General features: G+C 42.6%; 1 long non-coding RNA gene across 2 annotated transcripts in view; it reads left to right on the top strand.

Moving 5' to 3' along the window:
• The first annotated feature begins 5,436 nt into the window (after window positions 1-5,436).
• Window positions 5,437-10,901, top strand: part of LOC138372913 (uncharacterized) — an 8,963-nt gene continuing 3,498 nt past the window's right edge. The window contains exon 1 of one of the 2 annotated variants that reach the window (XR_011230972.1): window positions 5,437-5,706. This is a non-coding gene — a long non-coding RNA (uncharacterized lncRNA). The remainder of the gene's footprint in view (window positions 5,707-10,901) is intronic. The other variant, XR_011230971.1, reaches the window with a different exon arrangement.

Raw genomic sequence — 10,901 nt, 5'->3', positions numbered from 1 at the left:
GCGTCCGGGAGCATCCCAGACACTACCTTAATCGACTGAGCTACGACAGGGTTAAGGCAGTGTCTGGGATGCTCCCGGATGCAGGTTCGAATCCTCGTCACGGCCCTTGTGGATTTGTTCATTTGATGCATCACGTTAGTGTGTTCTCTGTGTGTATCCTCAGTTACATTTAGCGCCTTTTGAATATCCAGCGACACAGATGATGCTACATAGTCTCCCTGCCTCGGTGTCATCTTTTGATTGATTGATTGATGAAGATTAAGCCATCCAAGAGGTGACACGGGCATGAGTAGCCAGGAGGTGGTCGATGTTTGGAGTGAGTGTGGTGTTCTTTTGATAATTTCTTCTTTAGAACTGCAATTCCAGCCTACTTGTATATTATTTGTAAACGTTTACATAATATTTATGATAATTTTAATATAGTAAAGAGATTCAAATGGCAAGTAATATTATTTGCAATACTATACAATCTAGTGTAGCTCTTATGAAGCCTTTATGTAAAAAAAATCACATTTAAGAAAAAAATCCAGAAACATATATATGTCATGGCCATTATATTATATATAACTATTCTTTTATAAGTTAAAACACACAAATTTTATCAAATCTAACCAAACCTACCTAATCTATTCTAACCTATCTTAAGTCAGTAATTCATGTTCTTAATATAATATAATAATGTTAATTTAAATAACCAATTTGAATAAAAATAATTGAAAATAACAAAAATTACTCTGCCTGTTAGGTAAATCAGGCCTTGCGTACTAGCAGGCCAGCAGCCTTACAACTTGGAAGTCACTGCTGGAAGGGACACTAATATAATATAATAAATAATTTATAAAAGGCACTATTATATTACAGTGGGTAACATAATTAGGACTTTTGAATGATACAAAACGTGTAAATACAATGTCAGGATTTCAGATTTCTCAATTCACATTTCATATAATTAACAGCTGCATACAGGCGGAGCTTATTTCGTAAGTCTAACAAAGATACTTTATTATAGATACTTTTCGTCTATAGATACTAATCTTGATACCTTTTCCATAGATATATTTTACTAAACGTGATTTATTATAATGGGCAATTGATCATCTGCTCAGGCGGTTTTGACTATGTTAAACCACAGCTCGTCATCCCAAGCACTCTTACCTTCATTGATGATTGATGAAGATTAAACCACCCAAAAGGTGGCACGGGCATGAATAGCCCGTAAGTGGTGGCCCTTTTGAGCCATTACCAGTATCAAGAGCTGATACTGGAGATCTGTGGAGGTGCAACTGCACCCTGCGTGACGGGAGATGTCTCCCGTAGATACCTTCACTAACTGTTGTACTAAAATACCCGAACCTAACCTACCCGAGGCCCCACGAACAGAAAATGGGACATCACGTCACGAACCGCTACCATTTTTTTCTTCATCAGTTCTTGGCCTTAGGAAAAGTATAGGTCAAAATGCTATTAAACTGTAACATGCTCGTCTCTGAAACTTGACACAAATACATCAAAATTATTAATTTAAAGATAGTAACAGAGTCCAATTCATGTGGACTCCATCTCATGTTGGCCTCCGAATGCATGATAGAGCTGATGAGTTACCCAAAGAATTTGCCTTTAAAGGAGAAATTGAGTATAACCTTAGATTGTCAATAAGCAGTCTGAGAGCACTAGTACACCAAGAACTTCAACAAAATCTTGTAGATCTGAGGCAACGTGAAATCGACACCAGTAATTCCAATATATATGCTCACCAGATTGTGAGCATATAATACTGAGATGTGTGTGTGTGTAAGACACAGTATGTGAGCCTGGCGGGTGATGTGAGTAAAGCTTCCCAGTGGGGCACAATATGCAGGCATAATGTTATTAACATTGAATCAACTTTGGTTAACGTTTATTCAACGTTGCTCGTAGATATTGTCCCCCACTGGGAAGAAGACAAGGGGTGCATAATAAGTGCTAGGACAAGGAGCTGCGCACTCTTCGCAAGTGGGCGGCGGAAACAATGGGCGTGGGATGGGCACGTGGACTGAGTGGGGTGTGGGTGGCGTGGGATGAGACTGAGGGCTATAGGAGTGGGTGAGGGCTTAGGCTATGCCAAGTTACAGCCCCGCTCCTGTGCCAGGTAAGTTACGAGCTCACTATAGCCCGTGCTACCTGGAACTTGTTCTGAGTAGCTGAATCTATAACAACAACAACATTAGGGTATGCTCGTCAGGCGAAGACTTGGGTTGTGGACACTTGCTGAGGGCGTGGGCATGGAGAAAAGGACGTGGGTATGTGGTGAGGGCGTGGACATTTGGTGAGGGTGTGGGCATGTGGTGAGGGTGGGGCTGCAGGCGTGGAGTAAGGGTATAGTAGTCAGCCAAAAGATTCCGTTACGACAGTGAGACGACATTTAATGATGTGTTTCTAATATTGTCTGTCCTTCAGAGTCGCCCACCACATTCGTACCACCACACCCATACCACACCACCACATTCGTACCACACCACCACATTCGTACCACACCACCACACCCATACCACACCACTACATTCGTACCACCACACCCATACCACGCCACCACATTCGTACCACACCACCACATTCGTACCACACCACCACATTCGTACCACACCACTACCTTCTACATCTGTACCACACCCATACCACACCACCACCCACCACACCCATACCACACCACAATCCACCCATACCACACCACAATCCACCCATACCACACCACAATCCACCTTACCCATACCACCATGTCAGGAAAAAGAAATCTGTGCAGACTGCATCTTCCTAAAATATCAAAAAGCATTTGATGCTCTTCATCATGAAAGGCTGGTGTACAAGCTGTAATAATTTTGGAATGATGGAAATAAAGAACACTGAACTGGATAAGAGAGTACGCAACGGACAGAAAACAATTTGTCAAAGTCAGACATGTGTTAAGCTGGAGGGCCGTGACAAGGGGTGTCTCTCAAGGCTCGGTCCTTGGACCATTGTTGTTCCTAATATATGCGAATGATCTACCCAAGAAAAAGAGCTCATACATACCTATGTTTGCAGATATGCAAATGTGGAATGTAAAAACCAAAAAGGAATGCAAAGAAATACAGGAAGATATTTACAATTTACAGGAATGGGCAGACAAATGGCTATTAGAGCTCAACCCCAACAAGCGTAAGGTACTGCAGATGAGAAATATAGATTGGAGACCAAAGAAATCTACACCATAAGGGAAAAGAAACTGGCTGAGTCAGGAAGAAAAAACGAAATTGAGAGTGAATATAAATCCAGCGGCGATGCATGTAAACATGACAACATCTCCGGCATTTGGGAAGATGGTAAACATTAAAACGGTATTTTAAAACCTCAATAAGAACGCTTTCAAAACAATCTATACAGTCTACATGAGACCAATACTAGAATATGTAGCACCCGCATGGAATCCGCACCGAGTGTGAACGCAAAACTGAACTTGAAAAAGTGTTGATGTTTTCAGCAAGATTAGTGCAGAAATTAAGAGGACTGAGATAAGAGTACAAGTTAAAAGATTTACATTTCATAACCTTAGAGGAGAAAAGGAACATAGGAGACAGGACCATAACATACAAGGAACTGAGGGAAATTGTGGTAGACAAAGGCCGCATTTTTAAATTGGGGGAAAAGTTAAACAAGAGGACATAGGAGGAAGCTGGAAACGCAAATTAGTTAAAGAAATGTAAGGAACTATTGTACCCTGTGCTGGTGGTCAACAAGTGGAAGGCACAGAAAGAAGTTCCGGTAACCTTCTCCATTCGCAAATATAAGGCCAGATTCGATGAAAAATTCAAACGTCAAGAAACATTATTCAACACGCAGCCAGGGGGGTAGAAATAGCCTAAGCTACTCTATCCCTTTGAGATGTATTTCTTGCTTATCTCAATAAACATACTTAAACTTGAACTTGAACACGCAGCCTGTACAAGAAGTCTAGTAGGCTGGACAGACAGTGCTAGGCCTCACTCCCCCGTAGTGGTCTGTTAGACAAGCACTATTAAGAACGCACACCGCCACCCACACCACCGCACGGCCTAAAAATTCAAGAGTGTCTAGTTCTATATCCGTTGATGACAGTGTTGTTCAAGATGCGGTGTAAGCCAGCATCCGGAATATAACCTCTGTCCGGCTATGTACAGCATGTCCTCCTTCAACCACAGTACAAGGCATGATCACCACATACAAGATTCTCAGGGGGAATTGACAGGGTAGATAAGGATGGATTACTCAACACGTGTGGTACACGCACAAGGGGACAGGTGGAAGCTGAGTACCCAAATGAGCCACAGAGTCATTAGAAACAACTTTTTCAGTGTCAGAGTAGTTAGTAAATGGAATGCACTAGGAAGTGATGTGGTGGAGGCTGACTCCATACACAGTTTCAAATGTAGATATGATAGAGCTCGAGAAGCTCATGAATCTGTACAACAGTAGATTGACGGTTGAGAGGCGGGACCAAAGAGCCAAAGCTCAATCCTCGCAAGCACAACTAGGTGAGTACGTAGTGACTAAAATATTAACCCATATTTGCCTGCGTCGAAGACTCACCCCATTTTGAACTGCCAATTATTATTTTTGTTTATTAACAAGCTCAGGTATACACAACAATGTGCAGCTACCCTATTCTGTATGAAATATTACACAGTGTAGATAAAAATCTAGCTATAAGTTCATCTAATATCCCCATGGGGTATGGGGTGCATAATAAAGAAATGAAATAAAATAATATCCCCATCTCACAGGATAGTTAGTCATACATGGAATCAGGAGAAAAAATACCTACCTCAATACAAAAAATAATTAAATTTGATTAAATAATAACTTTATGATTTTCATAAGAGTAAACACTGAATCACGGAAATATTATATTCTAATTATTTTTACCAGTTTCTATAAGATTCCTCTCAAATATTGTCTTTATTTTAACAAGCTTAGATATACACAACGATGTGCTGCTACACTATTCTGTATGAAGGACCACACAGTGTAGATAAAAAACCAGTTACAAGCTCATCCAACATCCCCACCTCACAGGACGGCCAGGCATACATGGAATCAGGAGAGAACATGAAATGTAAGGACCAGCAAAAAGCCAAATATTGACTTTAAAATAGCAAGTGCGAGAACGGGTCAACAATCTATGCCTTCTGTAATCAATTATGTTATAACGCTTCGATACGTGATGGGAATGATAATTAGATTGTTGAAGTATTTACATAAATATTTTAGAGAAATATTTTGATAATAAATGTTTGACAACATTGTTTTATGTGAGATATTTGAAGAAAAAAGTGGAAATAGACAAAATAGTCTTAGTTCCTGCGGGAGTGAGGGCCAGAACGTAGTAAATTTTAGAAAGAAAATGGTCATTCATGAGGATGAATGTCATCTCGGGGAAGCTGTGGTAGATTGCTGCCGGCAGCGACGCACCACTACGCTTGTGGTAGCAGCAAGTCCTTACTTTCTCTGGCCCAAGTCTGGGTAGCCAGGAGCGGCCACTCTCTCTCTCTCTCCCCATGACTGACGGCTGTCCCAGAGTTCCGGCTCTGTCTGGGTTTCCATGCCGGTGAGGGCAATCAGCGCCCCACAGCGGTTGGAATTAGTACTCTGCAAGTGTTTTCTGTCTCATTGACAACACTCCCCTGTACTGTCTCACAGTGACATCACTGCCTCGTAAGTACTATACTGTATATCCCAATGCTCTCTATAATACGTGCTGACTTCCTTATTGCTTTAGGAATGAGGCACTTAAATATTTTCTCAAACAAATGCAAGCATTCATAGTCCCTCATAGTGTGACAAGCGTATCTACGCAGTTATCGTATCAAAATCCCACGAACTAATACAAGGTAATCTAATCTACCGATTCTAATTAATCAATAAAAGCTTACATTTCTAATATTTATTTTAAAGAAGCATTTACTATATTTTAGCCCCGAGCGTAGTACATAAGTTACCTTTAGTGAGACCAGGTAATATATACAAAAACGTTAGAGCCTCCCAGGGCCCAAGTGAATGAAATACTGTTAACAAGTTCAGTATGAATCCGGTTACTGTTAACAGGTTCAGTATGAATCCGGTTACTGTTAACAGGTTCAGTATGAATCCGGTTACTGTTAACAGGTTCAGTATGAATCCGGGTACTGTTAACAGGTTCAGTATGAATCCGGGTACTGTAAACAGGTTCAGTATGAATCCGGGTACTGTTAACAGGTTCAGTATGAATCCGGGTACTGTAAACAGGTTCAGTATGAATCCGGGTACTGTAAACAGGTTCAGTATGAATCCGGGTACTGTTAACAGGTTCAGTATGAATCCGGTTACTGTTAACAGGTTCAGTATGAATCCGGTTACTGTTAACAGGTTCAGTATGAATCCGGTTACTGTTAACAGGTTCAGTATGAATCCGGTTACTGTTAACAGGTTCAGTATGAATCCGGTTACTGTTAACAGGTCAGTATGAATCCGGTTACTGTTAACAGGTTCAGTATGAATCCGGTTACTGTTAACAGGTTCAGTATGAATCCGGTTACTGTTAACAGGTTCAGTATGAATCCGGTTACTGTAACAGGTTCAGTATGAATCCGGTTACTGTTAACAGGTTCAGTATGAATCCGGTTACTGTTAACAGGTTCAGTATGAATCCGGTTACTGTTAACAGGTTCAGTATGAATCCGGTTACTGTTAACAGGTTCAGTATGAATCCGGTTACTGTTAACAGGTTCAGTATGAATCCGGGTACTGTAAACAGGTTCAGTATGAATCCGGGTACTGTAAACAGGTTCAGTATGAATCCGGGTACTGTAAACAGGTTCAGTATGAATCCGGGTACTGTAAACAGGTTCAGTATGAATCCGGTTACTGTTAACAGGTTCAGTATGAATCCGGTTACTGTTAACAGGTTCAGTATGAATCCGGTTACTGTTAACAGGTTCAGTATGAATCCGGTTACTGTTAACAGGTTCAGTATGAATCCGGTTACTGTTAACAGGTTCAGTATGAATCCGGTTACTGTTAACAGGTTCAGTATGAATCCGGTTACTGTTAACAGGTTCAGTATGAATCCGGTTACTGTTAACAGGTTCAGCATGAATCCGGGTACTGTAAACAGGTTCAGTATGAGTCACATGAGTTATTTATAACAACTCTATGTCTGTCTAGACCAGCGGGACCGGTTTGCCGTGAACATTCACAAGCCGGGGAAGAACATGACGGAAATAAGCGAGAGGAACATGACAGGTTATCAAGGGAGGAACATGAGGGAGACTATGCTTGCAGGCAGGTCACCTATGTCATGGTCACGGGAAGAACCTGATATATGAGTCGGGAATGTCACACAGTTTTCCTGGAGCCAAAGAGTTGATTTAAGGTTCCTGTATATAAATATTGGTTGAGGTCCCCCACAGTGATCATGTTTTGACTGTTATGTGGTATTAACAGGAAGTCAAGGTTGATCATTAGGAAGATAATGAAAGCGTCCTGATATTGAACTCTGTACATTGTACATATCACTATTGAAGTTCTGGGATATCTCTCTCTCTCTCTCTCTCTCTCTCTCTCTCTCTCTCTCTCTCTCTCTCTCTCTCTCTCTCTCTCTCTCTCTCTCTCTCTCTCTCTCTCTCTCTCTCTCTCCCTCCGTTCCTCTCTCTCTCTCTCAGCGAAATATAATAGCCCGTTGCAACACACACCGAGACGACCAAGCAACACCCCCGGCCCACCACCCAACACCCCGGGCCCACCACCCACTGGGTGTCCCACCCTACAGAGCCCACCACACTCACCACCATCAGATAACGAGAAAATAATTGGCTGCCCTTCTTGGCAACACCCAGCCTTCCTCCCCCTGCATACAAGAGTGCGCAATAGACGACATGAACGTCATAATTCACGCCCGGGAGAAGAAATGCGAACCTATGTCAGCCTTGAAAATACTCGCGCAAACACTTGGCTTTAAGACATTAAAGCCCCTCTTCGTGGCCCGATTGTATTAGCCAATGCTCTGAGCACGTAATTGATGGCGGGAGGGAGCGAGGAGGCACCAGCTGGGGTTACAGAGATGACGGGGTTCGTATCCTGGTGGTCAAGGCCTCCAGGTGTGTGTGTGTGTGTGTGTGTGTGTGTGTGTGTGTGTGTGTGTGTGTGTGTGTGTGTGTGAAGAGAAATATATGTAGTATGTCGGGGCCCAGGAGCTAACAGGTCTAGTGTGAAAGCACAAATAGTAAACACACACACACACACATTAAACCTGAAAGTGAGCAAAGGTTTTCAGGAAACGTGGTGTCTGAACTAAGAGAAGTAATTAAGATATATGGAGAGGTTGACCATTATTTATTTATTTATTTTTCTACCACAGACGTGGCCACACATTTACAATGCTAACCAGCATATATTCATTTTCTTCTGTCCTCCATGGACAGGATGAGAGACCTATTAAACATATAGTTCATTGATTTATTAAACAATCAATCACAGAAGGTGATTGGTTGGGGATTGGCGAAATCTCACGACCCAAGAGGTAAGGTCAGGAGGTCACCTAAGCAAACTCTTCACCATCACTCACCTCCCTCTTCACCATATCCTCTATACCCTTCATCACCCTCACCACGGTCACCATCCGTTCTTCAACTCCCTCCGTGATGAAGTGGTTACGGTGCCCTGTACGATACTGGCTTATTTTTCAATTTCTTTTTTTAGTGTTTTTCAATTTCTTTTTTTAGTCACCGCCCACCCCGTGGGCGGTAAGGGTTACAGAGGCCAACAATCAGTGAGAACTGAGACAAATTGTTTCATAAGTCGGCAGCCATTGGGTACTTACACGAAGTATTACCTAAGCGAATAACGGCCATTTTATATACTTTAGAGGCATAGGCTACCAGAAAATAACTGGCAGTACCCAGGAAGAACAACTATGGTATTTTGTGTGATGTTCCAGAGGTCGGGCGGACATATCTTCGCAATGCTGACATTTCCTCTCTTCATCTGGAAACTTTAAGCTTATTTCCCAAGCAAATGGATATCCTAATAATATGTATGGTGGGAAGGGAAGGGGAATTTTCAGGGGAAAGCGCCGAGCCATTACGACTATATAGCACTTGGAAGGGGTCAGGATAAGGATTTGGGATGGGGGGAAGGAGGAATGGTGCCCAAGCACTTGGACGGTCGGGGGATTGAACGCCGACCTGCATGAAGCGTCCAGCCCAAGTGGTAAGTGATGGGAGGTGGTGGGAGGAGGTGACGGGGAGGGGCTCCTAGGAGCGTCTTGAGCACGCGTCGGGCCTCCAGCTACACATTGTGGCCACACACATCAAGAAAATTAGGTTATGTAAATATTAGGTCTGATAGTCGCACGTGACACGGCAAAGATGGGGCTGCTTGTGGAGGGTTGGTGGGGGGGGGGGGGGGCTGTGATGGGGGTCGTGGCTGTGGTGGTGATGGGGGTCGTGGCTGTGGTGGTGATGGGGGTCGTGGCTGTGGTGGTGATGGGGGTCGTGGCTGTGATAGTGATGGTGAGGGTGGGAGTGTCTCTGGTGATGGGGGGGGGAGGGTTGGGACTGCATTAGTAGTGATTGTGGTTGTGGTAGTGACGGTGAGGTCAACCATGGTCACTGGCCTACAGGTGATACAAATTTATTATCAGAAATCTGGACCAACAATTAATAACCAGCTGGTACACAACTACACTCTGCCCACTTCAAGACCCCGGGCCAACACAGAGACAGGACCGAATGACCATTCAACAGGAACGGAAGCAGCCACGAGAACATAAGCTGCCAACATGTCACTCTCTATGTTGATACAGTTAATACCTTATCAATATCCCCAATATAATGCCATTCATTCATATGTTACCTATATAACCACCTCACCATAAGAGGCTATAACCACGTGCTATGCACGATTGAAACCGTGCATAAAGCCAAATATATATATATATATATATATATATATATATATATATATATATATATATATATATATATATATATATATATATATATATATATATATATATTATTCATAAATATTCTATGTATAGTTATTAAGCGTGGGTTAGGATAGATGTTTAGGTTCTATTGGCGATTATTTGAAGTACGTGGGAGAAGCACTTACAGCGTTGCGATCGGAACAGAGATCGTCATCGAAGCACTGTTTGAGAAATGCTCGAATGTCATCAGTTGTGAGTCGTGTGGAAAGTGTTTTTCATTGTTAAAGATGAGTCAGGTAGAGGGTGAGCCAGGTGGGTGCTGACTCACAGGACTCGCCCCAAACACCACCAACAATACCATTACCCGAGGGAAGAAACTCCCCGTTCTTCTTTCTATAATTGACTCAACTTAAGTGTCTCGAGTCTCGAGCCAATGTTCAGGGAAGTTTACCTTGCCAAATGACATTCCACTACCGGTGTTTGTCCCCAGAATTGAGTATCCTTTTAGCTTCAGCATCATGCATGTCCGTAACGAATGGCCAAGTTCCGTGGAACAAATTTGCTTGGCTAATTTTAGCACCTTTTTTCACACACATATACCGCCATTGAGTTTTTTGAGGGGTTTGTGTGTACCAATGTAAACACCAATATTTGCCGGGGGGAGGAGAGGTGGTGTGTGTTGACGTGGCGGGCGTATTTCACGGTTGGGGAGGTCAATTTCTTGCTGTCAACCTGGATCAATCCGCAGTGTTCTCACCCCTGCAACCCCGTTCTCAGGCCAGGTTCATTCCTTCCAGCGGTCGACCCCAAATACGCTTTCATAAATTTTAAACATGTTGTTCCTTTAAAATAGGAATTATCTCAAATATAAATTATTATTTTATATTAGCATATTGTGCATATTTAGGCATAGGTTAGGTTAGGTGTTTAGGCTCTGTTGACG

This window comes from Procambarus clarkii, chromosome 40, assembly GCF_040958095.1.
Source record: "Procambarus clarkii isolate CNS0578487 chromosome 40, FALCON_Pclarkii_2.0, whole genome shotgun sequence".
Classification (NCBI taxonomy): Eukaryota; Metazoa; Arthropoda; class Malacostraca; order Decapoda; family Cambaridae; genus Procambarus; species Procambarus clarkii.
Note: the sequence above shows the minus strand (reverse complement) of the source record. Positions and strands in the feature narration are given on the sequence as shown.